We start from the raw sequence: 26,542 nt of genomic DNA, 5'->3' as shown, positions 1-26,542 counted from the left end.
CATACAAAAGATCAGATTTTAAATGATCCACTTGATTTTTATAGTATCAAAGCCAAATTAGGTAATGAGAGACTTTGCAAAGATTTCTTTAAAAGATCACTAAAAACACAAGTCAAGTGAAAAACTGTTGAAAAACTGTCATAGGTAGAAATCCTCACTATTAAATGATTAAGGAAACCCTGAATGAATAGAGTTTACTTAAATAAGTCAATATTAGCTATACAGCCATGACTGAGGTGAAGAGGCAGGGACAGAATGTAGTCTAATGTATAATTATTTCATTTAAATTACTATACCAGCAGCATTGAAAATGGATAGGCAGAGACAAGAATGAATGAAGGGAGAGCAGGTAGTAGACTCCTGGATGTGTCCAGGTGAGTGTTGTCTAGGATGAGGGTTGTGTTAGTATATTCACTAATTCAAAAAATATTTGTTTAATTTCAAATATTTGCCAGGCACTGTTCTGTCACTGGAATTCCACCATGAGCAAAACAAATAAAAGTCTCTATCTTGTGGAACTCACATTCTACTGGAGAAGACATACAATAAGATCAATACACAAAATATATAGTATATTGGCCCAGTGCGGTGGCTCATGCCTGTAATCCCAGAACTTTGGTAGGCTGAGGTGAGCAGATTACCTGAGGCCAGGAGTTCGAGACCAGCCTGGCCAACATGGCAAAACCCCATCTCTACTAAAAATACAAAAATTAGGGCAAGCACGGTGGCTCACACCTGTAATCCCAGCACTTTGGGAGGCCGAGGCGGGTGGATCACCTGAGGTCATGAGTTCAAGATGAGCCTGATGAATATGGTGAAACTCCATCTCTACTAAAAATACAAAAATTAGCCAGCCATGGTGGCGCGCACCTGTAGTCCCAGCTGCTCAGGAGGCTGAGACAGGAGAATCGCTTGAAACCAGGAGGTGGAGGTTGCAGTGACCTGAGATCACACCATCGCACTCCTGCCTGGGCAACAGAGCAAGACTCTTGTCTTAAAAAAAGAAAAAAAAAAAAAATATATATATATATAAAATAAAATAAATATAAATATATGCATATATATATAGTATATTATAGGGTGATAAGTACATATGGAAAAAAGAAAGCAGGGAAAAGGGAAATAAGATGCCACTGTGAGGTGAAACTGTAGGAGGAAAATCTAAGGAAGGCCTCGCTGAGAAAGTAATGATTGAATGGAAGGAAATGAGGGAGTGACCCTTGAAGATCTCAGGGAAGAGCGTTTCAGGCAGAATGAACACTGAGTGTGAAGGGTGTGAGATGAGAACATGCCTAGTGTGTTCAAGAAGGATCAAGGCGTCTCTATGGCAGGAGCAGGAGGAGTGAGATGAAATTGAGAGTGACAAGGGACTGGGTTATGTAGTAACTATAGATCACTACAGGATTTTAGCTTTTATTCTGGGTGAGATGGCGAGTCTGTGCCAGCTACTGACCTATTAGCTCTTGGTTCCAAAGCACCCTTCAGTACTCTTCTTTATGATGACTCTGTAAACTACATTTTCCCGTTAGTCAAATGATTTCCTGTTAAGTTTTGCCAATAGAAGGCAAGGAAAAGAGAGAAGGGACTTACACATTTCTGTTTTTCCTGTATTGGTCAGTAGCAGTTAAAAGCTTCAACCTTCCTTGACAGCTTCCAGGACCAGTTCTCTGGTGAGATGCCAGGTAGCAGCGATAGCCATTTAGGATCCGCTCTCAGAGGTCTGTGTACCAACTCCATGGTGCTTCTTTGTTAGCCCTCTGGGTTCTGTCCTTGGTCCTAAAGATGTAGAGATGCCAGCCTCTTTAGTTTTTAATATCCAGGTTACTGAAATATTCCATTTTTGTTCTTTAGCTCTCAAACACCTATGTTACCAATTCTCTGCTTAAATGCCCTTTGTTCCAAATCCTTAAGGTGGTTTCTATTTTCCTGATAGTTACAGTGTCAGGTACTGGAAATGATGCCAGAAAGCCCTCAAAGATGGGATTATGGAAATGTTTAAGATAAGTCCTTGACCTTGAACTTAATGCTAAGTTCTTTATCAGTAGAAAATGAGGATGCTGATATGGCATGCAATATTTAATTAAATTATCACCTGGGATTGCTTGGGATAAAATGCTTATGTAAATGAGTATCTTGGGGGATAAAATGACTGCTGCAGGTGATGGTTATGGTGGTAATAATGACTGTGATGACTTTTGGGTAGAATGGCTATTTCTGACAGTGCTGGAGACTATACAAAAGGAAAATGACTCAAGAATTTAATAATCTCAAAGCTTCTCTTGTCATCCTAGAAGAATCTTTTATTTTGTACAAATGTATTTATTTTAGTTTGTATATAGCAGGGCAAATATGTGTGAAAACCAAATTCAACATTTAACTATTTAGGTCAGTTATGGAATTACAATGAAAGGGGCATTCACAGACTTTGCAAGTGTCCTAAGTGAAAATTAAGACTGATTGGAAAGAAATAGGGATATCTGATGGAATATAAAGTTGAAAACCTTGAATCCACTCTGAGCATTCCTTTCAACCAGATGCTTATTCTCCTCAAGACTTACCACCTCTACTGTGTCTAGGCCTATACCACTAAAGCAATCTAAGTAACAGGGCCAAGTGAAAAATCCAGTGTAAGAAGAAATAAGTTATACTCCAAAAGAATTGCTGTATTTTTCTAAATCATATTGACATGAACCTAGGGGATATATGTGATTATAGCATATGTATAATAATATCATGTTAGACCAAAAAGAATGTAATGTGACATTGTAGCACATAAAATTTCTCAACATAGGTGTACTTCTTTCAGATTTAATATGATAGGTTGAGCAGACTAAAATTGTTCTAACAATTGTTTAATTTATTGGATTCAATGGTGGCCTTCTTGCAGGAAGGTTGGAGGAGAATTTTCCTGGCCTGGTGTCAAAAATGGCTTAGGGATGTAGGAATGTTAGAGTGGACTTTACTTGTGAAACTTGCACACCAACCACCCCTCTCTATTTGTTTAGAGGGCCCAGAAGACATCCCTTTTTCTAGAGCGTGTGCCAGTATCTTTGTAAAGCTCAATGGCAGTCATCCTCTGAAGGGCAAAGATGTCAAGGGCTGATGCTATTATTGAAAAAGGATCCCTAATTTCAATGTATATCATGGGATCGCAGAGTAGTGAAGTCAAGAAGTAATACTCACTTCAATAAGTAAGAGTTATGTAATTTCTGTGAAGATAGCTAGGAAGAATTAGAAATCAGAATTGACCTGCAGAGACCTTTGTCTATGCTCACTTAATTCCTTAGAAATGAAATGACTTAGGAGGAAAATAGATAAGCAGATTTCTAAAGTGTTACTTAATCAGCATAATAAGAGAACTCTATGTTTGATGGGCAGAAATCGGACTTGAGTATTCACAATTTCTCATCTACTTCCCGAACCTAAAGGCATTCACAGACTTGGAGTTCTTTGATCAAAAGGAAGACTGGGTCCTTTTGAGAAAGTACTCTTCAACACTGCCACAACTGAATACTGTAAAAGTTTTCTAGATCTTCCTGAGACATGCCTGCCTGCATTTGATAGGTGACCGTACACTAGACCAAATCAATGCTTCTAGGGACTCAAAAATCATTTTGGATCACTGCTCAAAAAGTGGGTACCTATGGAATCAAGTAAAAATCCATGTCATAGTGGTCAATTGAAGGGTAAAATGTAGTGGAAAAAGGAAAGCTATGTATGTCTTCTTTCTTGATTATGTATACATGTAGCATATTGCAAAATAGCAATCTTTGCAGTGCCTCCCTTCAAGAGGTGTAATCTATTTTTCAATGTCTTGAATTTGGATGCCTTTGTGATTCACTTTAGCCAGTAGAATATAAGTGACATTGTGTGCGTTCTAAGCTTGCTTCTCAAGAGACTTTGTATCTTCCTCCTCTCTCTCTTGGAACCCTGCAACTTCCATGGAGAAAAGCCTGTGCCCACCATCTGGAGAAGGAAAAACCATGTGGAATAGAGACAAGCTGTTATAGCCAAGGCCCCAGGCACGTGAGAGGGTCCAAAGACCAACACAGTCAGCCCAGCAGCTGACCATGGACTTACCAGTGAGTCTAAGTGAAACCATAGGAATCACGGATTTTTTTCATCCTTTATTTCATCCCTATTACTTCATGTAAGGCTTGTTGGTGTGATTGCAACTGAATAAGAGGATTTATCACCACTCCTAGATGGGGCATAGTAAATGTTAGGACTTTGAGTCTCTTATATGTGGAAGAAAGTACGAATGACTTCATTTATATAAAAGAGAGTTGGATCCTGCTACGTGGAAGCATGAAGTTGTTAACTGTTGCATGGAAGTTAAAATACATGGAGAGGAGTGATTAGGAGTGCTGAGAAACCAAAGAAGGTGACGTTGTGATGCTGGGAGGACTCTGAAAATTACATTTTCCAGTTACCCTTGCCAGCAGGCTTCCTTTTAGGTTCCATCTGCAGGATGCATAGAGAGAAGAGCAGAAGGAACTTCCTTCCTGTTTTTCCTGTCTTTGACGGCATTGCTAGATCCAGCCTCCCATGAGTTGTGGCATTTCCAGCACAGCGCTGTGGCACACTCTCGGAGGAATCAGCAGCTCTAGGGCAGTGGCTATTTTCCTAGAAGTATAGAACCAGCTCTGCAGAGCCAGTCTTCTAAGCTCCTAGATTCTGGTAACCCCACCCCTTCCCTTTTGTTTCAACAACCAGCAGTATCAGCTGTTGCCTGAGTTTTTAAATCTCTGTGTTACCCTTTTTCTCTTTCAGGCACCCAACATCTGTGGAAAACACCTCTTAGATTGAGATATCCAGTGTGGCTCCTATTTTCCTGGCTAGACTCTAACTGATACGAAGTCATGGAGGGTTTTGAGATCTCAAAAGATTTGTCTTGCATTCTGATAGCATCACCCTGGCTGTTGTGTCGGAATTGACTGAGGGATCGACCAGCTAGGAGGCTATTTCAATCAAAATAGATGGGGATAAAGAAGTGGTTACATTCTGTATATATTTTGAAGGTATTAATGATGGGATTTGTAGACATTCAGGTGTGAGTTTCAAGGAAAGAATAAAAAAGTATGAACTGTTATCTAGGAGAGTAGGAGACTGATTAGAAGACTCTAGTGTTCATGCTGGGAAACAATTAAGATCAGTGATTATGAATTTAAAAGTTAGACCAACTAGCAGCTGAGTGTGCATAGCTCTACAGTGGTTTTGTTAAGGTAATGCTAGCTGCTGTGACAGATAAATCCTGAAATCTTGTAACCTAATACAACAGAAATTTCTATTCTAGTAACATAAAGCCTAATAGGTAATGGGACATAATGAGGATGAACTCCTAGATTATACAACTGAGTCTTTCAGTGATCTTGGCCAGTAAAACTCAACACGTGTTTTTCAAGTTTGTCCTGGGAATTGATACCCCGTTGGAAAATTGAGGATGGGAGAAAATGCAAGATTTCCATAAATTTTATTTATGCCAGTCCTAGAAGTAGTATGCATCATTTCTACTCACATTGTCTTGGCTAAAATTCAATGTCATGGCTGCACCTTAGGTGAACAGAACCCAGGAAACATCATTTAGCCTTGTACCAAAAAGGAAAGGAAAATACGTTTGGTGAACTGTTTTAGCCAATCTCAGTGAAAAGGAGAGATAATCTGTGTTGATGCAAGCAGAGACTAGGCAAATAATTTAAAAAGGTTGTTGCTTTGCCAAAAGTACCACAAAAGTGAGAGAAAGCAAAGGGGTTCAGAGCAGGTTCAAAGAATAATTAGAAGGACTGCCATGAATTTAAGCTGGGTAAGGAGAAAGGAGAGGACATGAGGAGAGAAAAGAGTTATTAGGATTGATGTGCTGGGGCACCAGATTGGTGAAATAATTGTTAGAGTTCCATTCTAGTAAGCATTGGCAGGCAAAGAGGAGGTGTCAGTTGGAGAATGTGATGCTTGAAACTGAAAATTTGGAGGAACTTCAGGGCTGCCATTGACAAAGATGACAGCATGACCCTGAATGTTAGCATCTGGGATAGGGTACAAGAAAGATCACTGGGAGACAGACTGCCAAGGAATTTAGAGTCCAAGATATCGACAGATAATCTACACAGATATCACATGTTGAAAAGAGTGATAGTGTTTCAGGTGCTGAAATCTTTGAGGAATGAGGAAATGTGAAAATAAGAACAGTGAATGACTTAGAAAGCTGTTAGTGGGTAAAACAGCAAGACTTGGTGATTGGTTATTGGCAGTGAAGATGAAGGAAGTGACGAGAGTCAATCCCAGTTTTCTCACTTACGTGAATGGGTGGATAGTCTAGCCATTTGTAGGAGAGGAGCACTCTAGGGTGTCCATCTTTAGGAGAGGAATGATGAGTTTATTTTTGGATATATGGATTTTAAAATTTCTCTCTCTCAAATATCCAAATGGAGATTTTGAGAAGATACTTTGAAATCGAAAGGTCTAGGACTCAGAGAAAAAAATGGCAGTGGGATATATATATTTGAGGTTATTGGAAAATAAATAGTATATAAAACCAAGTATTGGTAATATTGTCTAGGGTGCTAACAGGAAGCAGGGCTGGACCTTAAGACATGTAGAAAGAAAGAAGTCACAAAGAGAACACTCTTATCTGTCCAACCTACCATATTAAATCTGGAATAAGTGCACCTGCGTTGATTAATTTGGCCTGATCCAATGTTGTGTTTTATGCTCCTTGGTTTAACACCCTACTAATTTATTCCCATGTAGCTCCCCTAGGTTTATGCCAATATAATTTAGAATAATATTGCTATCTTTGGAGTATAACCTGTTTCTTCCTAGCTTGGATTATTCACTTGTCTCTCTTGAAATGGACTCAGATTTCTCTAGCTATAGGTCTAGACACAATAAGGGTGATAGGAATAGGCCTTAAAGAAAATAAGCAGCCCATTGAAAGAATGCTTAAAGTAGATTCACAATTTTCACTTTTATGCATGTGTACCTAAGTATTTCTATCTCCTCATAACCAATGCCCTAATTTTCCACTTCGGAAACTTGGAAAGTCTGTGAATACCTCTTACACGGTAATTCTATACTAACCCAGATACTTAAATGTTGAGTTTAATTTTTAGCCATATCTACCCTGGTGCATACAAACAAAAATAAATTCGTATGTACAAAAGCAAGAGATTTTTTAGGATCACGGAGAGGCTTTCTATTTCAGTTGACATTATTAAACCCCTGAGCATATCATTTTCCTTTTGTATGTTCTCCAGTGCAGTCATAAATAGTCATTCTACCAAAATGAACAGAGTGTGAAGTTTGGGAAACTAAGAATAGAGTTATTCAAGAAGGAGGGAGTGTGTCAATAAAATTAAAGTGACATTATTGAGAATGTAGTAGGTATCAGGCTATGTTCAAAGAACTTCACAAATATTTATTGTATTCTTATGCCAGTCCTAGGAAAAGGTACTATTATTGCAGGTATTTCTCTTTGACGTGGAAGAAAACAGAGGAACAAAGAAATTTTAATTAATTGCTTGAGATCCTAGCTAGTACTTGGCAGATCCAGCAAGCCATCCCAGGCCGTCTGACTCCAGAGTCCAGTTTTAACTACTACTTTATATTAACTTCTAACCCAAAGGGATCAGCACTACTCAGAGAAAACCAGGCCAAGGAATAGAAAACTGCTTTTTGGATTGAGTGGCAGGGAGGTCATTGTTGATGGTAGTAAGAGATTTGTCAGTGGAGCATGTAAGTACATAGTACTTAAGTTCATAAGGCAGACTAGAGTCTGATGAGGAGAGAATGCGGGGTTAAAAAGAGGACAGATGCACTTTGGATACTCAAGAAATTTGACTGTCACAGTCAAGAAACAGAAGATGATAGGGGTAAAATTGGGTTCAAGGAAAGTTGTATTTTTATTGTTTTGTTTTAAAAATGAAAAGAAGTTTTTAAATGTTCACAGAAAGGAGCCATCTGAGAAAGAAGGGGATTAATTACACAGGAGAGAAAAGAGACAATGGACTTTGCATGCTCCCTGGGAGGGTGGGAGGGAATTGAATTTAGGGCAGTTGTGAAAGGACTGATCTTAAACAGGAGAGGGGACAATGTTTCTCCTCTTTGAACAAGAGAATAACAGGATGAGTGCAAATGCTATCCAATTAAGGGAATTAAGAGTATATCCATATGATACCTTCTATTTTTCTCTTTAGAAAGTGAATTCATCTGGGTCTGAAAAATGATGGGTCTGGCATGGTGTAAATTGAGAGTGAGAAAAAGTTAAGAAAAGTGTGAATAATTGAGGCTAGTGAGTGAGAAATATACTGGGCTATGCAGGCACTGCTAATGACCTAGACGATAATGATAAATTTATAGTGTTACTTTGTCCTACTATTATTTCCTTAAGTGTCATTCTAAAATGGATTCCTTTAGGATTTAGTTTTGCTAAATAAAGGCAATGAAAAGGCAGAGGAAATTGGAGTTCAGAGGGAAGAAAAGAGTAATTGAAAAAAGGGACCGTGGAATCCAAGCTGAAGAGGAGGGCAGTAAAGATAAGAAGCATTATGGTTATGGTTATGGTCATGGTTATGGTTATGGTTATGGTCATGGTTAAGGTTATGGTCATGGTTATCGTATTGGTTATGATCACGGATATGGTTATGGTTATAGTCAATCATGGTTATGGTCATGATTATGGCCATAGTCATGTACGTTTATTGCAGCACTATTTACAATAGCAAAGACTTGGAACCAAACCAAATGCCCATCAATGATAGGCTGGATAAAGAAAATGTGGCACATAGATTATATTAATACTATTTTTTTAAAAAGGAGGTCACTGAGACTTTGGATATTGGCTGGATTAAACAGGAATTACAGGCCTGAGAATTCAGGAATTTAGTCCTACCAGTAGTCTCTTTGAAGGAGGTGGGACTGAAGGACTGGAATGGCAGACAGCTTTTGGCTGACCCAACTTAAGATGATTTGATTTAGTCACAGAAGTTGCAGAGCAGAACACAAGGCTTTGAGTAGCATAATGGCCCTGTCTCTGTGGGCCAGCCTGTTTATTATTTGTCTAAATGTTTATTACTTTGGCTACAGTCTGTTATTACATGTATTGTTCTGCGCTGTATTTGTGTATTTATATATCTCCCCTACTAGACTCTGGGTTCCCAAAGCCAAAGCCTGGGTATCATTTTTTTAACCTTGGCACTTGTGTTAGTGCTTGCCCAATAAATATTTGGTCTAATGACTTTAAACACACTATTTCTATTCCATTGCACTGTCTACTATTTAACATAGCTTATCAATGCCGTGCATTGCTTTGTTAGTTCATGATTTCTTCCAAAAAATGTTAAAGTCTAGATATATAGAAAAGTTGGATACAAACAGGAGGAAGAATGTGGAAGCATTACTTACTGTGTACGGATCAGTGATAAGAGAGAGAGGAAACCAATTAGCATTCTTTTCATTATCAGTTGTTTTCAATTGTGTTATGATGACCTGGATAGAATTTCCCATAAGAACTAAGTAGTAAAAAAACAAATAAATAAAAGAAGAATAAGTTGATTGCTTTATTGCATTTGATACTTAAGTAATCAGTCTGAAAGAATGATTTCAAGAATAAACAGCTTAATGGATTCTAGTTGATTGTTTACAGTTAATGTTTTGCAATAAAACACCTTCTTCCCTCATTAGCCTCATCAGATAATATAGCCAAGCTTTCATAAAATGAGTCCAATTTCATTCGCTATGTCAAAATTGAATCAGACCTTCAATTTTTGAGCATCACTGGTTACAGTTTACATCTTTCCTATTGAATGAACTTTTTTCTCCTGTAATTTTTTTTTCTGTAATTCTGAGCTTTCTTTACACTAGTTGGATTGTGATTCCTGACCATGGGTTTTATAAGGGATGTTGTAAGTCAGTCGGTCATGTGTGGTTTCATCAAACACTATGAAACATATCTCTTGCCAAATTCCAGTGCTGGAAATTTGTAATAGTTTTATAGGTAGAAGTGAATAACATTTTCACAAGATGAAGTTTAAGCCAGTCTCTAACACAATTACATACTTCTCTTTTTAACCATAGATTTCTCTGTTAAAGTTTATTAATACTAAAATAAACTCACTATAATTACCACTTATCAAGTGCCTACTCTGTATTGAATGCTTGACAGTATCTTATGAAATCTTAAAAACAATTCTAAAAAGTTTTATTTATAGGTCTCAATTATAGTTGATAAAACTTAGGTTCAGAACAGCTGAATTATTTGCAGTCATAGGTTTTTAAGAGAGAACTTAGAATCTGAGACTAACCCCCATCTCCATGCTCTTTGTACTGTATCACATTACCTCCATTTTATAGCATGTCTATCAGAGTTTCCTTAGGACATGGAGGCAGATGTCCATACACACACCTGTGCCTATAAGCACGGCCAGGACATAGAAGTTATCAGGCCCAGTTGAATGAGAACTAAGCAATGATTCAAGTGAAAAATGTAATATTTAAGACTAAAATTTAGCCTTCAGTTCCATGTTAAACTTTTTGATTTTTCATTTTAATGGGAAAACTGTATTTTGTATAAAGAGATCCATCATTTCATATAGTTTTGTGTTATGGGTATACATTTTAAAATGAAAATAAAAGTAAAAGGATGTTTCATTCAAGTCAAAGAAATGTTACTTTATCCTCATTGTAAGTCCACTGAAACTAAAAACTCTGTCTTCGTCTAGGATTAAATTTCCCCGCTCAAAGAATAATGCCATGAATTTAGTATGAGCCAAGATTCCTATACTTGACAACAGTTCCAGTTCATCACAAGCATGTATATAACCTTGGAACATGGCAAGCATGTTCTCTATTGAACCATTTTAATAATCAATGATAAATTGATTATTTAAAACAGGTCCACTTTTCCTTACTTGCAATTCCCAAATCCAAACTGAAGATTTGGGTAACTGTGGTATTAGAACTTATTTGGCTAAAAAACATCCTCTGAACTGACATGAGGCTATAAATAGTCTTAATTTAACTTACTTTGTATGAATTTTCATGTGTTTCACAACAAAAGTATTAATATATTAATTAAGGGTTGCTACAGATGGGGTATAATACATGCACCACATTATTATTCTAAAATCCAAATAATTCTGAATACCAGAGCACATCTAGCCCCAAGAATTTTGGGAAATGAATTTTGGAATGTCTCTCTTTCATTTTCTGCTGTGTTGCAATTAAAGAAAAGCTGCCATGAGTGAATTTTCAGTATGATTCACTTTGAAACGATTGTGATAGTTCACTAAATTGATATATTTCAATTGGTTTGAAATAACAGTATATATTCCATAGTTGACCTATTACTGTAAAAATAAGTAGCCTTCCAGGGAAGGGGGGCATTCACCCTTTGTAGAGGTAAATACAATCTTTTCTCTTTTATACTGTGCAGTCATAAGAGTTGAATGATCAGGATACAGCACACCCCATCACACCAAAAGCTTCTTGAAGCCTTTTTGCAGATAATCCCCTTTCCACCCTCAACATGGGAACCATTTCTGCCACTATGGAATGGAATCATGCACTGTGGATTTCTTTCAGTCTGGCTTCTTACACTCAGTACAATTTGGAGATTCATTCATCCTGTTGCATGTATAGTAGTAATTTTTTTTATTGTTGAGTAGTACTTAGTTACGTGGTATTTCACAACTTATCATTTACCTAAGAGCATTTCAGCTGTTTCCAGGTTGAGTAAGTTTGCTATAAGCATTCATGTATAAATCTTGTTGTGAGTATATGTTTTCATATTTTCTTGAGTAAATACCTAGAAGTGAGCTACTGGGTCCATTTTTTTAAATACGTATTTAACTACAAGAAATTGCCTAACCTGTTTTCCAAAGTGGCTTACTATTTTACACCCCACTAATAGTGTATGAGAGTACTATTTGCTATATGTATTCAATACAGATGATGCTGTCAAGTTTTTACAAGTTTAGCTAGTCTAGTAGATATGTAGTAGTATCTTATGGTGGTTTTAATTTGCATTTCCCTGATGACTAATGAAGTTCAGCATCTGTTTCTAATCTTATTAGCTATTTGTATGTCTTTTTGTGAGGTATTTGTTCAAATATTTTTCTCTTTTTTTGACTTTTTATTGTTGAATTATGAGATTTGTTTCTATATTCTAGATTCAATGCCTTTATCAAATATACTTATTGTGAATTATTTTTTCTATGACTTGACTTTTCATTTTCTTAGTAGTGCCTTTTGTAGAGCCAAACTTTTTACTTTTAATTAAGTCCAACTAAAAAATTTTTTTATATGGTTTGTGCTTTCATTGTCCTAAGAAATCTTGGCTTATTCTAATGCATCAAAGATTTTCTTCAATTATAATTGTTTAAAAATGAAACCTACTCTCTCATAAAATATTCAGCTCTTTTTGTTTCTTTCTTTATTGAGAGACAAGTTAGGCCAAGTAAATGTTAAATTCCTTCTTAACTAGCATTTTAAAAATTAGTTCCTGAGATTTTCTATTAGAAAGCTGTACTGCTATTTTTCCAAATTTTATTATTTATCTGAGGTTGATATTCCTAGTTCTCAATGAACATACACTATACTAGAAAAAAAATGGAAGTATAGTTAGGGGGCAAATGTGTTAAGTGCCTACAAACCAATATAGCCTTATTTCCAAAGCTGTTCTGGGCATGGGAAGATTACTCCTGATTGGGCAAGAAAGGCTTTATGACAAAGGCAGCCCTCAAGCTGGGCTATGAATGATGGTAGAATTTTGATAGACAAGAATGAAGAGAAGGCATACCACATAGCATGTCACAAACAGGAGAAAAGAGGCAAATTTTTAAAATATAGTGTGTCAGGCAATAGTGGGCTGTGCCGTTTGGCTGGAGATCACTTCCATTTTAGGTGGCTAATGAGACCTAACCCTAGGAAAAGATCTGGAGGAAGGGTGGAAGGAGAGTTCGTATTGTATTAAGTGCTGACTAGATTTTTTTTCTGATACGGCCACCCATTGATTTCAAGTAGGAAAAGAGTAGAGTCACAGAGGTGCTCTAGAAAGGTTATTCATGAAGCCTTGATCAAAGTGGTTCAAGGGGCAAAGACATTAGCTCAAGAGACTCCAATTAAGACTCTGCTGGATGGCATCAGACTTCACTGTCAAGTATTGAATTTCTCCTTTTATTTTATTTTATGTGTGCATGTTTTATCTCTCCTTCATGATTGTGAGTCCTTTTTTTATTTTTATTTATTTTTATTTTTTTTGAGACAGAGTCTCGCCCTGCCGCGCAGGCTGGAGTGCAGTGGCGTGATCTCAGCTCACTGCAAGCTCCGCCTCCCTGGTTCATGCCATTCTCATGCGTCAGCCTCCCGAGTAGCTGGGACTACAGGCGCCTGCCACTAGGCCCGGCTAATTTTTTTTGTATTTTTAGTAGAGACGGGGTTTCACTGTGTTAGCCAGGATGTTCTTGATCTCCTGACCTCGTGATCCGCCCGCCTCGGCCTCCCAAAGTGCTGGGATTACAGGCGTGAGCCACCGCGCCTGGCCGATTGTGAGTCCTTTATAAAGGTAGGTGTTGGGTCTTATTCCTCTTCTCATAGTCTCCAGCCTCTAGTGTAAACCACACAGCAATGTTGATTGGTACACATGCCATCCAAAGAGAATGTATGAGGAGGCAGAGGGAGAGAACAGAAATTGCAAGTTCCAGGGACTTTAATTAATCCAAGGCTCATGATTAGAATTGGCTTTCAGAACATACAGCATGTTTTATCAGATTCTCGTTGATTAGAGACCAGTTTTATTTTTGACCCTGTGGATGTAGGCAAGTCGCATTGGCTCCAAGTTCTCTCAAGTTCACTTTCATTGGCTCTAAGATCAGAAGTTTAAATGAAATAATTCTAAGGTCCTTTTCATTTTGAATTTCTATACCTTGTTACAAGATCAATATATTATTTCTTTCTTACATATCTTCTAATGTGAGATTGTTTATGTGGGAGTTTTAAAAGTGGTCATTTTAAAAGTGCTCCTAAGGCCAGGCTGTAATCCCAGCATTTTGGGAGGCCTAGACCAGAGGATCACCTGAGGTCAGGACTTTGAAACCAGCCTGACGAACATGGTGAAACCCCGTCTAGTAAAAATATTAAAAAATTAGCTGGGCATGGTGGCACATGTCTGTAATCCCAGCTACTCAGGAGGCTGAGGCAGGAGAATTGCTTGAACCCTGGATGCGGAGGTTGCAGTTAGCTGAGATCGTGCCACTGCACTCCAGCCTGGGGGACAAGAGCGAAATTCTGCCTCAAAAAATAAATGAATTAAAATTAAAATTAAATTTTAAAAAAAGTGCTCCTAAAAAAATGTTATCCCAAGATTAGCATTTAGAATGAGCAACATAAGTCATGAAATGTAGAATTTATAGGGTACTGATTCTCTCTTTGGTGGTGCAGCCCTCAGCTTTTGATTCCTGTAAGTGTTTCTCAGGCTCAATTATATGTTTGCTTCAATGATGTTATTTATTGATGTAATATAATATGGTGATATTGTGACATAGTTTCAAATTCTTTATTTTTCTTTTCCTTTAAGTGCTTAAATCCATGCATCTTGCTTGTGGGTTTAGAAGACAGGGCTTATCACCTATCACTTTTCCTCTGCAATCTCTTACCCACAGACATGAAGGAAGGAAGGGAAAAAGGGAAAGAAGAAGGAAAAAAAATAGACCACTGGTTCATAGGGTGTTTTGGGGTTAGAAGGAGAAATGACTAAAGAGAAGAAAACCTGAATGGGCCCTATGAAAATTAAAAGTGAACTGTGATTTCATTCACTGTCCTCAGTTTGGTTAATAAAATTAGTTTTCTAGAAATTTACATTTCATTTATGATATACATATATGGTGAGATAATTGAAATATAATATCTCATTTGCAAGTTTCTGAATACCATTTCCCAAGGAATTATATTGAAATGTATAAATTTAGTGAAAAATCGACAACACATTATATAAAATAATAGGCAAACTAGTTGCTTAATGACTTTAAAAATTAACTTTTATCTTAAACTTGAAAAAATCCTAAACTTTCAATATTTCAAGCAGTTTACTTTGCATTTTAGGTAGCAATAGAAATAAGAGGTTCTTCAGAAAAAATTTTCGTGTAAGCAAAAATGTGCCCCAAAAAGGCTGTGAAACTCAATTGATATTGCTATCTGCTAAGACAGTAAATGAAATTATCATTTCATAAAGCCCAGAGAAAATCTGATGGTCTCAGGTAAAATGAGTGATCTTCGCAAAGGAAAAGTACTTCACAGAAGCCGGAAACTGGGATACCAAAGAGAGGAAACTGGTACTAGAATATTTCACTTAATGACTGCATGACAAGTCCATCAGAGGTCATTATTTATAGGTCATTTTCCTGTCAATTGTAGGAATCCTGGCCTTAATCATTTGTGTCAACACACACTTCCGTATAAAAACTTCCAACATGATACAGATAATTCTGAGAAACACGATATGCCTTCTGACAATTTTGTGCTTTCCTTTTGACTCTGAATTTGCCAAGATATTTCCTGTTAACTCCTTGGCATGAGTATTTTTAAGCGTCTGATATTGATGCCAGCACTGGGTGTCATGCTGGGAAAATCCAGTTTTCGTAAGGAAAATTACAAAGCATTGTGGTCAGCATTAAATTTAAAGGAACAATGTTACTTTTAAAACATTTCTACAGTTAGATATTTCATTATTTAACATAGGTTTTCTCCTTACTTTTTTTTCCTTTGGTAGGATGCCTTTTCCCACTCTGCAATTATTTTATGAGTGAAAGTGATAAAATTATTGCACTGTTATGTGCCATGCACTTTCACTATAGGAAGAATAGAGATTTCTCTTTCTCAGCGCAAAAAAAATAATTCTGTATGATCAAAATTGTTAATATTCTAAAAAGTAAATGCATTCTCAGAAATTATTAGCTGTGATTGATATTCAAAAATACTCCTTAGCTGGTAATAAAGGAAATCCCTTTTTGAGGCATTGGTTTGCTCTACCTCAAAGTTACCTACTTTCAGACAAAACTTAGTCTACAAAGTGCACAAAATTTAATTTTTTAAAATTATGACCACTTGAATAAAAAATCCAATGGGGTAGTAACCTTTACCAGTGAAGCTTTTGGTTTTTATTTTAGATATATATAGGGAAGAAATTAAGAACTCTTTCTGGGCTGGGCGCGGTGGCTCACGCCTGTAATCCCAGCACTTTGGGAGGCCAAGGTGGGCGGATCACGAGGTCAGGAGATGGAGACCATTTTGGCTAACACGGTGAAACCCCGTCTCTACTAAAAATAAAAAAATTAGCCGGGCGTGGTGGTGGGCGCCTGTAGTCCCAGCTACTCGGGGGGCTGATGCAGGAGAATGGCATGAACCCAGGAGGCAGAGCTTGCAGTGAGCCAAGATCGTGCCACTGCACTCCAGCCTAGGCGACAGAGCGAGACTCTGTCTCAAAAAAAAAAGAGAACTCTTTCTGGCCCCTGTTCTTTCTGAACAGGGACATTGAGGGATAGGAGTGGTGGTAGCTAAAGTTAGTAGTTCAGAGAAATTTACAATTCCACGATGAATTAGATTGAAACTCTCAGATCAAAATAATATTTTCTGAAGGAGATACTGATAACATTGTAAGTGATTACGTCGCTTAAAAGATTCTAGGGTTCAGATTAACATAATAGTTTACAGATAAAATAAGACATAAGTACATTATAGAGAAGAGCCAGCTACAAATCAAGACAGTTAAAATCCAGGCGGGAGAATCCTCACTTGGATGAGGCAAAAGAAAAAAATAGGGAGCAAAGATGTGAAAGAATAAGGGAAGAAATAGTTTCATAATTTAATTTGTTGACTTCTGAAGGCCAAAATGGAAAAAAGCCCTGAGAGGTCAACCAACAAAATAAAACATTAATCTTAATGTAACTTATTTCTAAAGGCTCTGTCATTAACATTCTAGAAAAAATAATTTTTAAATAAAACAATCAATGAAGATTTATCAAATAATTGGGAGATAAAAATTGGACACAGGATACAAGTGTGTAGTTTTTAATAGAGCCAAACAATTATTTATTGATCAGCAGTACCAAATGCTTTCATTGGCATCTGCATGGTAAAAATTCTACAATATTTGGCAAAGGATCTTAAAATTATAGATATTCAGCAAAAGATCCTAAAATCCCAGAATGAGAATTCAAATTTATTAAACACATATTGAGCATAAACTAAATCATTATCCCTGTGCTAAGTGTGAATCACATAAATGATTAAGGCATGATCCTAATCACAGAGGAATCAATGGTGTAGTTAAGGAACTAAATAAATGTAATACAATAGGAAACTGTCATAATGATAGTGAAGAGGAAAAATAAAGTATAAGAAGAATTTCCCAGGAAACGTAGACAAGTCTCAGTGCCTCTAAGTCAGCGTTTCTCAATCTTAAATCTCATGATCTGATTTCATTTCATTTGAAACGAAGCCATGCCTTACTCAAACTACACATATAATCCTTGAGATTTTTTCTATGCTTTCATTAGAATTATGCCTTCTGCTCAGAGTTACTACACTAGATTTAGACTAGATTTGAGTAGATACATTAAAAATTTTAAGATGTAAAGTATGCTTAAGCTTAAACTAAACTTACATGCTGAAGAGGATCTGTACTCCCTTGTGTCACTTTGCCTCAAAACCACAGTCTGAAGAGCTTTTCTTATGCCCAAATGTACAGAGTGAGCTTCAGGCAAATATTTAACTAGTGTCTTCACCCAAAATTGTGGTCAAGGTAATGTAGGTGTATTCATTTTCTATTGCTGTTGTAATAAATCATCACAATCCTTGTGGCTTTAACAACAAATTCATTCTCTTACCAGCTCTGGAGATAAGAAGGCCAAAATGAGTCCTATGGAGTATTTGCACAGCCAGTTTCTTCTGGAAGCTTCAAGAGAGAGTCTGTTCCTTGCCTTTTCTAGCTTCTAGAGGCAGCCGACACTCCTTGGCTCATGGCCACATAACTCTGACCTGTGTCTGTTGTCACATCACTGGCTCTTCTGACCTCCTACCAGGACCCTTGTGATTACATTGGGCCTGCTTGGATAACCCAGGATAACTTCTCCATCTTAAGGTTGTTAATCACATCTGCAGAATGCCTATTGCCATATAAGTTAACATATTCACAGGTTCTAGGAAGAAGGACATGGACATCTTCCAGGAAGCATTATTCTGTCTACCACAGCAGGTGAATGCATGTTGTCCCAAGTAGGCTATCTTGAGATAAAATTTAACCAGATACTTCTGTGTCTCAGAGAGGATTTTACCTTTGAGGGAGGGAGGAAGCAGATAAGCCATGCTGTGATTTGGTCCAGGTAACTTCAGTTCTCTTAAAGATAGTATCTCATTTTTCTTTAAAGAGATGGCTCACTATGCCCAAAGATCCCTAACCAAGGGCCCTGCAAGCTAATTTCCAAATTTATTTTTCTAATTATCTCTATTTCTGAATGTTCCTAAGAGATGTCATTTAACATCTAAATTGTAATTTTGTAAGAAGTCAAGCTTGACTCTTAACAAAACAAAAATAAAAGAGTTGTCAGGTTGGCTAGCTGAACATTTCATCAAATCCTTTTGTTTTTTAAAAAAATAATAAATGAATAAGTTCCCCTCCATAAAATGGCAGTGTCTGTAATTACCTAAAAGGTTACCTTGAAAATATTAGGCTTGAATACTTATGCACCTTACTGTAACAATAGACAAGGGTTTACTTTCTGAAGTGTTTTTGTTTGTACCATTGAGAAAGAGAACAATGACATCAGTATCCACAAAGAAAAGTCATCCAGTAGGCTCTGAATTATATATTAATGGCTAACTTCAATTTAGAAAGTCACAATTATGTGTTTCAAATAAAAGGAAAAGTTCAAAAGAAGTCATTTAAACTTGTTAATAATAAGAACAAAACTTAAGTTCTGCCTTTCTTGGTATTATCAGAATTTAGATTAACCTCCCCAGAGGAAGTGGTGGAAACAGGTAGGATAAATGTTCCCAAAGAAACAATGACTCATTTGGAAGTTTGTAACTAAAATCTGGCTCAGGCAAATTAAATACTCTTACCAAAGTAAGCTGGAGAGTGGAATTTTTTTCAGGGTAATATACTATATACCCTAGTCATGTAATAACCATAGTTTTAAAAAATATGATAAATATACAGATTTTTCATTCATAATATTCTTAAGTGTGGTCTGTAGTTTGGGCTTATTCTTTAAAAGGAAAAGCAACAAAATCCACTGCAAATGATGGCAACAAATTCACTGAAGGCACTCATTGGGTAATCTTTAATAAACATTATATATGCATCATTCATTAATTCAATAAATAATTACTGAGGAATTAGCACATGGCAGGCATTATTCTTGGTGCTAGAGATATAAAGATAAACATGTAGCTTGCACTAAATGAGGGATTCTCACAGTAATACCTAAATAATATTTAATACCTAAATCACATGCTAATAATAAAATAACAATCTCATTAGAAATTGTTACATGTACAATGAAAAAAAATAAAGCCAACTAATCAGTTAGGTTGTAGATGACATAGGGTATTTTAAATATAGTGTCTAGAAAGACCCCTCTGAGGAAGTGACATCTGGGCAGAGACATAAAGGAAGTGACACCACCAGCCGTGTGAAGATCAGGAGAAAGTGCATCCCAGACACAGAAGGGTAGAGCAAGCTCCTGATATGAAAGGAGTCTGGCATACTCATGAGAGTGAAGCCAATATGGCTGGCCCACGTGGGCATGAGGGAGAGTGGTAGGAGACGAGGTCTGTGGAGCAGCCTGGGGCCATGAAGTTCAAGTTGATTTTAAGGGCGATGGAAAACCATTGGGGGTGTTTTTAGCAGAAAAATAACATGATCTGACTTCTGTTGCTGACAGTTCCCTCTAGCTGTGATGTGGTGGATAATGGCGGGCCTATGAGACAAGACACTGTTTCAGGTGAAAGATGTTAGTGACTTGGAATAGCAGGTGGCATTGGAGCCTAAGGAGGGATTGAAGTTCTGAGAGCAGTTCCTCCATGATTCTGATGGAACTCTTTTCCTGAGGAAAACTGATAAAAGGAAAAGGATGGGACAAACTATAGCCCACATTACTGGTCTCAAGGCCACCACCAATACTCATTGTCTTCTTCAGTCCATTCCAGACACTGCTCACCCTCAACTCTCACTTCTGCTGTTCTGTGCAGTTTACCTGGTGGCATGACCTAGACTTTCTTTTTTTTTTTTTTATGAGATGGAGTCTTGCTCTGTCACCCAGGCTGGAGTGCAGTGGCACGATCTCAGCTCACTGCAAGTTCCGCCTCCCGGGTTCACGCCATTCTCTTGCCTCAGCCTCCTGAGTAGCTGGAACTATAGGCGCCCCCCACCACACCCAGTTAATTTTTAGTATTTTTAGTAGAGACGGGGTTTCACCGTGTTAGCCGGGATGGTCTTGATCTCCTGACCTCGTGATCTGCCCATCTCGGCCTCCCAAAGTGCTGGGATTACAGGCGTGAGCCACCGAGCCCGGCCGGCATGACCTAGACTTTCATCCCTGAGTTATGTGAACCTCTTGTCATCATGTTCTTCTCAGGTGGCAGCACACATCCATTTGCCATCAAAATTGGGTAAGGGATGCCCAAATGGATCACCTGCTTGCCAAGCACATTCCTCCCTGCCCCTGTTGTATGTCATCACCTGTGCCTCCCTCTGATGATCATGGTCAGTTATGTCTGCCATGATGGTAACTCTTCATCTTGCCTGCTGGCACCTTGGCCTGAGGATTCTGAAGTGTGTAGGTAGCAGTGTAGCTTTAGGTTCAGTGGGATGCATACTGGGCCACGTGCTAGAAACACTCCCTTTTTGGGAACCAAGACATTTAAATGCACAGAACCCCAAAGATTTGGGGAAGGGAAGCAAACTTTCTCCAAGAGGACGAAAGAATGTTGGTTCTCAAGCCCATTCATTCTATCCACTAGGGGCACAACATCATAAAGCTATCAATTTAGAGAGTACGCAGCATCCTAAATGATTAGGTTGGTCAGCCCTGCAGCTTCTGGGGCTGTGGTATGGGACACTAGCCCTAGATTCCATGGACCTCTGCCCACTGCTTCATTTCCTTCGCTATAAAGTGAGTGTCCTTGATATTATAACAGGAATAAGTGGAGAAAGAGGCACTGGGGCATCAATGATAGGTATCAGGGGGTTTCTAAGATCTGGACTACCTGCAGCTTATTTGTGTGTCCCAGCCTTATGTGTGTCTGATTCTGGACACACATGTCCAGATTGTACATCTGTGGAGTGGATGTACCACCCACAGCCTTGTGATACCTGAGAGCTGTCAGTCGGCAAGCACTTCCAGTAATTAGGAAAACTAGTCCCTCATTCAAACAGGGGAACTGGGAAAAGCACATCATTCCCTACATGTTATAAAGATTTTAGATGCTAAGTAGATGTTCCCTCATTGCTTCTGGCCCAAGGATTAATAAAATTATCCTCTTTCAGAGTAGGAAACTGAGATGCAGAAGAAAGCATCCCCTTTTATGGAATTGTCTAACACATCTCTTCTCTGTATTTTCACAAATGAAGCCACAGAACCCTACAGAATAATGAATCAGTTTTCCATCTGACAACTACTTACTCTAAATCCTTTCTCCATATTCAGTTCTTTCAACTGTATGTTTCCCAGACCATTCATCCTTCCCTGCACAAAGTCAAGTTCATCAGCGTTCTTACTAAAATGTGATGTTGTTTATCACGAATATATATAAAGCAAAGATTCTCTAATCCTGTACTTTGCATCTGGCATTTCAAAATGAAGTCTAAAAGTGTACAATTTCTACTCCTATGCAAGTTTCCTCTTCTTAGATTTGACCTCCTATTCTGGACTATGAAGGTATGTAAAAGTCTGATTTTTTGTGATCCAACCTATTATTTAGCTGAATGGACTATTAAGAGCACTGTGCTAGTGTGAGAAATGCTTCTGGTCTTGACTTTTACCATTTATTAGCTCCTGTACAAGAGGAGCTGTATAATATTGTTCAATCACTGGAAATCTATTAGGATTATGGAATTAAAGTCTTTAGCAAACTTAAGTATCATGCTAATTTTAGTTTATGCATACCAAATGTTAGCAACTATCAACAATGCACTTCAGTTTTATTGAGTGACCTCCAATGATACAAGAACATAGAAGTGGTCCAAGAACATTCAGACCACCCACATGTAGGAATGAAGGAAAGGACTTGCATGTTAAGATCCATTTTGAGCCTCCACGGATGAGCCTCACAACTCACTGGTCATCCTTGAAGTATGTTTTGGGAGATGTCACTTAGCATCTACTTCAATCTATTCATTTGCACGTTTTGAATCTGCTTGACTTGTCATGGAGTCCACGTTTTTTATTTCATTCAAAATGGTATCATAAGACTCTCCTTGCTTCCTTCCACTTCTCTAAGTGGAAAGGGTTGTTCTTAGTTCATGTATGTATCTGAAAGGCAACTGGAATTGTTGAAGAGAAAGAGAAGACCTAACCTGGGCACCCTAGGAACCTACTGACATCTATAACACCACTGTGTGCTCCCTGCCTGTCCGTCTTAGTAGATCCGATGAATGCCCTAAATTCTGAATATTTACTATCTCAACCACTATCTCTAAAAAATTATGGTAATGACTTACACAATAGACATTATTCCATAAATGTTTTCATGATGCCAAGTATCTGAACAGATTGTACAACAGCAGATTTCTGCTGCAGTCAATCAACTTACCTATCTCTCTACATGTATCTATGCCACCATTTCTCCATAAATCACAGTCTAGTCCATGTTACTTCCTAAATGAGCATTGCCTCAACATAAGCCTTGGTTAGAATGCTTTTTATTGTTGGTCTTGGAGGTATATAGGTGAACCACTTATCCTGAGCCTACAAATTCATTTAATGACATTCGCTCATTCTATAGATTTAAATAGGCTTGGAAATCTCAGGAAAATTAGTGGCCTCTATAAGCTAAGGTGGATTTTACTGTCCAGAGAACACATCTAAATATGGCAAGGGCTAGACTATGTGTGTGTGTGTGTGTGTGTGTGTGTGTGTATGTTTTGCACATGTGTGTACAGAAAAAGATATACATAAAATATTTCATACATATATAAAATATTTCAAAGTCCAGACTATTTTGTTGAGACTTCCTTATTTCAGAAGAGGAAATTGATACAAAGGAAAGCAAAAGAAGAAAGATTTTTCTTGGCCCCTTCACCGCTGATGATAAAATTCCATAAGGAAGGAGGGTGTCAAGGGTTCCCACTGCCCTCTTTTGCTTCCTTGCTCTTCCCTTGAAATAAATCTCAACATACCACCGTGATCTTTGCAATTAAATTACTTTACCCAAAGCAGATGTTCGCTAGGAGCATTTTCCTTCTGCAGCATGGAGAGTCATAGTTTCTCTGCTCATTTGTCTTGTTAACTCATATCTGAGAGAACACATGGAAGTGGCATGGTCAGAAAGAAATTGGATACACAGAGAGAAAGTTTAATTTTTGCTTGTAATACTATGCTAAATTATTAAACTGAAAGTCATATGAAATAGCTAAAAGACTAAAAATGACATAAATCAGCCATCACCTATGTATTTTATTTCATTACTTTTTTTTTGTTCTAGCATTTTCCCAGTTTGAATAATGAAACAAAATTAATTGGTTTCACTTTTAAAGCAATGTTATTATAGACATGTATTTAACGTTCTGAAAAAATATTTTATATATCAAAATATGTATTTTTAAGGCAGCTCTTAATTTAATCCAGGCAGTGAAATCTACTTTCCTGTACAGCTTAATGGTTTTAGTCCACTTTAACTTTCATTAAAATTCTCAGAAATCTTTCTATTAGGTTTTAAAAATGTTTTTCTTTTTAGATTTTAAGGAGCCAAATTGTGACCTAAAATATAATAATATTTTTAATTAAATATCAGTTTAGCATGAGAGTTCTATAGAAAAACCAATAATATACATAACCTTAACATATTGTCAAGTTTGGGATATCTGAAATTAATATACTTTGTTCTTAATATTTTGAGAGAAATATTGTTTGAATATGTAGATGCAAAAATATGCCTCAGTCATTTAGTTTTATGTAGAAATTTAAACTAAAGGCAATACATAATAAAAATATAAAAAAATTTAAGGACTTACATAAATTAAGGCCATCTTACATTCCTATGCAACTTCCATTAATTGAAGAGAGAGCAGCCTATATTTTGATTCAAACACCACTGAAAGTTTTATGAGTCCCTTGGACTTACTAATGGTGAAAATAGCTTTATTTTTCCTTTGAATCACTTCCAAGTTACTGTTAACTAATATATATATTTTAAAGTTATTGATTTTTATGACAAAGACTTTCTCCATCTGGAAAATAAACTATACATTACTGTCATATTCAAGGACAAATGTACAGGATTTGAGTTTTGCAAAGCAATAACATATGGGATTTTCAGAGGGCTTTGGCACAGGGGTTGGAAGAGAAAAGGAAGGAGTTTACCTAACTGTGGGAACAATGTACAAGGTCACACGTGATCCACTTTAAGATGGACTCCTGTGTCCAAACCAATTTTTAATACTACTCTATGCACATGATGCACTAGAGAAGAAAAAGAATCAACTGTCTAATGCCCCGTGAGTGTAGAGGAACCTCAACACACCTCAGAGAGAGGTTGGAACCGAATAGTCTATTCTTTGGAGAGCTTACTCTATAATTCTTTTCCTTACTTATTGACAAAAGTTTATTTGCTTTTTTTAAAATGTATCTAACATACCTCAGAGAGGGGTTGGAACCGAATAGTCTATTCTTCGGAGAGCTTACTCTATAATCCTTTCCCTTACTTATTGACAAAAGTTTATTTGCTTTTTTTAAAATGTATCTAACATTAGCCTTCAACTGATTTTTCCTTAGAAGTTTAAGGTTTTCATCAAAATACGTATGTTTTTCTGGACAGATGGAGACTCCATAGAGAGAAATTGAAGTAACTGAGAAAACAGAACATTGCGAGTTGCTGTGTTCTAAGCTAGACTCTCATTTAAGGCTGTATATGCATACTGGATAGTGGGATTTGAATGTGTATCAGTCAAAAGTGGAATGTTCTGCAATGATACCTATATTTTTACTACTACAGAAGATGTTGAATGGTATAATGCACACAGTGCTGGAATAGAGAGCAGGAGTCCTAGGGAGGAGTTTTAGCTTTGCCATTACCTAGATGTATAATCTTGTAAAAGTGATTGGACCTTTGCAGGCCTCAGTTCCCTCATTTATAAAATGAAGAACACAGACTAGATTATTTCTAATGTCTTTCCCAACTCCAAGAATTAAGGCCCCCTCATTCCACTGTGATTCTTTTTCTTAATTAATTAATTTATTTTTATTTTATTATAAGTACCAGGATACATGTGCAGAATATGCAGGTTTGTTACATAGGTATACATGCACCAAGGTGGTTTGCTGCACCTATCAACCTGTCATCTAGGTTTTAAACCTCACATGCATTAGGTATTTGTCCTAATGTTCTCTCTCCCCTGGCCCCCCACCTACCAACAGGCCCCGGTGTGTGATGTTCTACTCCCTGTCTCCCTGTGTTCTCATTGTTCAACTCCCACTTATGAGTGAGAACATGTGGTGTTTGGTTTTCTGTTCCTGTGTTAGTTTGCTGAGCTTCCAGCTTCACCCGTGTCCCTGCAAAAGACATGATCCTATTCTTTTTTCTGGCTGCATAGTATTCCATGGTGTATAAGTGCCACATTTGCTTTATCTAGTCAATCATTGATGGGCATTTGGGTTAGTTATAAGTGTTTGCTATTGTGAATAGTGCTGCAATAAACATACGTGTGCATGTGTCTTTATAGTAGAATGACTTATAATCCTTTGAATATATACCCAGTAATGGGATTGCTGGGTCAGATGGTATTTCTGGTTCTAGATCCTTGAGGAAAGCCAAAATTGACAAATGGGATCCAAATAAACTAAAGAGCTTCTGCATGGCAAAAGAAACTAGCATCAGGGTAAACAGGCAATCTATAGAATGGGAGGAAATTTTTGCAATCTATCCACCTGACAAAGGGCTAATATCCAGAATCTACAATGAACTTAAAAAAAATTTACAAGAAAAAAACAAACAACCTCATCAAAAAGTGGGCAAAGGATATAAACAGACACATTTCAGAAGAAGACATTCATGTGGCCAATAAACATACGAAAAAAAAGTTCAGCATCACTAGTCATTAGAGAAATGCAAATCAAAACCATGAGATACCATCACACACCAGTTAGAATGGTGATTATTAATAAAAAGTCAGGAAACAACAGATGCTGGCGAGGCTGTGAAGAAATAGGAATGCTTTTACACTGTTGGTGGAGTGTAAATTAGTCCACTGTGATTCTTAAAGATAGGCTATAAAAATTGTTTTATAATCCATTACACAATGGTTTTGAAACAGGGAATGGATTGACCAGCAACT

At 37.3% G+C, this 26,542-nt stretch overlaps 2 long non-coding RNA genes across 2 annotated transcripts in view; one reads left to right on the top strand and one right to left on the bottom strand.

The window, feature by feature from the left end:
* Nucleotides 1-18,199, bottom strand: part of LOC104006263 (uncharacterized) — a 32,878-nt gene extending 14,679 nt beyond the window's left edge. Inside the window, exons 1-2 of the long non-coding RNA XR_679890.4 lie at nucleotides 17,877-18,199; nucleotides 1,591-1,776 (exon numbers count right to left, since the gene is read on the bottom strand). This is a non-coding gene — a long non-coding RNA (uncharacterized LOC104006263). The remainder of the gene's footprint in view (nucleotides 1-1,590; nucleotides 1,777-17,876) is intronic.
* Nucleotides 13,506-25,932, top strand: LOC104006264 (uncharacterized). Its single transcript, XR_679891.4, has 4 exons — nucleotides 13,506-13,558; nucleotides 17,880-18,244; nucleotides 21,699-21,929; nucleotides 25,027-25,932. It is a non-coding gene; the product is annotated as an uncharacterized LOC104006264 (long non-coding RNA).
* The last annotated feature ends 610 nt before the right edge of the window (nucleotides 25,933-26,542 follow it).

Source organism: Pan troglodytes, chromosome 3 (assembly GCF_028858775.2).
Source record: "Pan troglodytes isolate AG18354 chromosome 3, NHGRI_mPanTro3-v2.0_pri, whole genome shotgun sequence".
NCBI lineage: Eukaryota > Metazoa > Chordata > Mammalia > Primates > Hominidae > Pan > Pan troglodytes.
The sequence above is the reverse complement of the archived record's forward strand: the minus strand, read 5'-3'. Positions and strand labels throughout refer to the sequence as shown.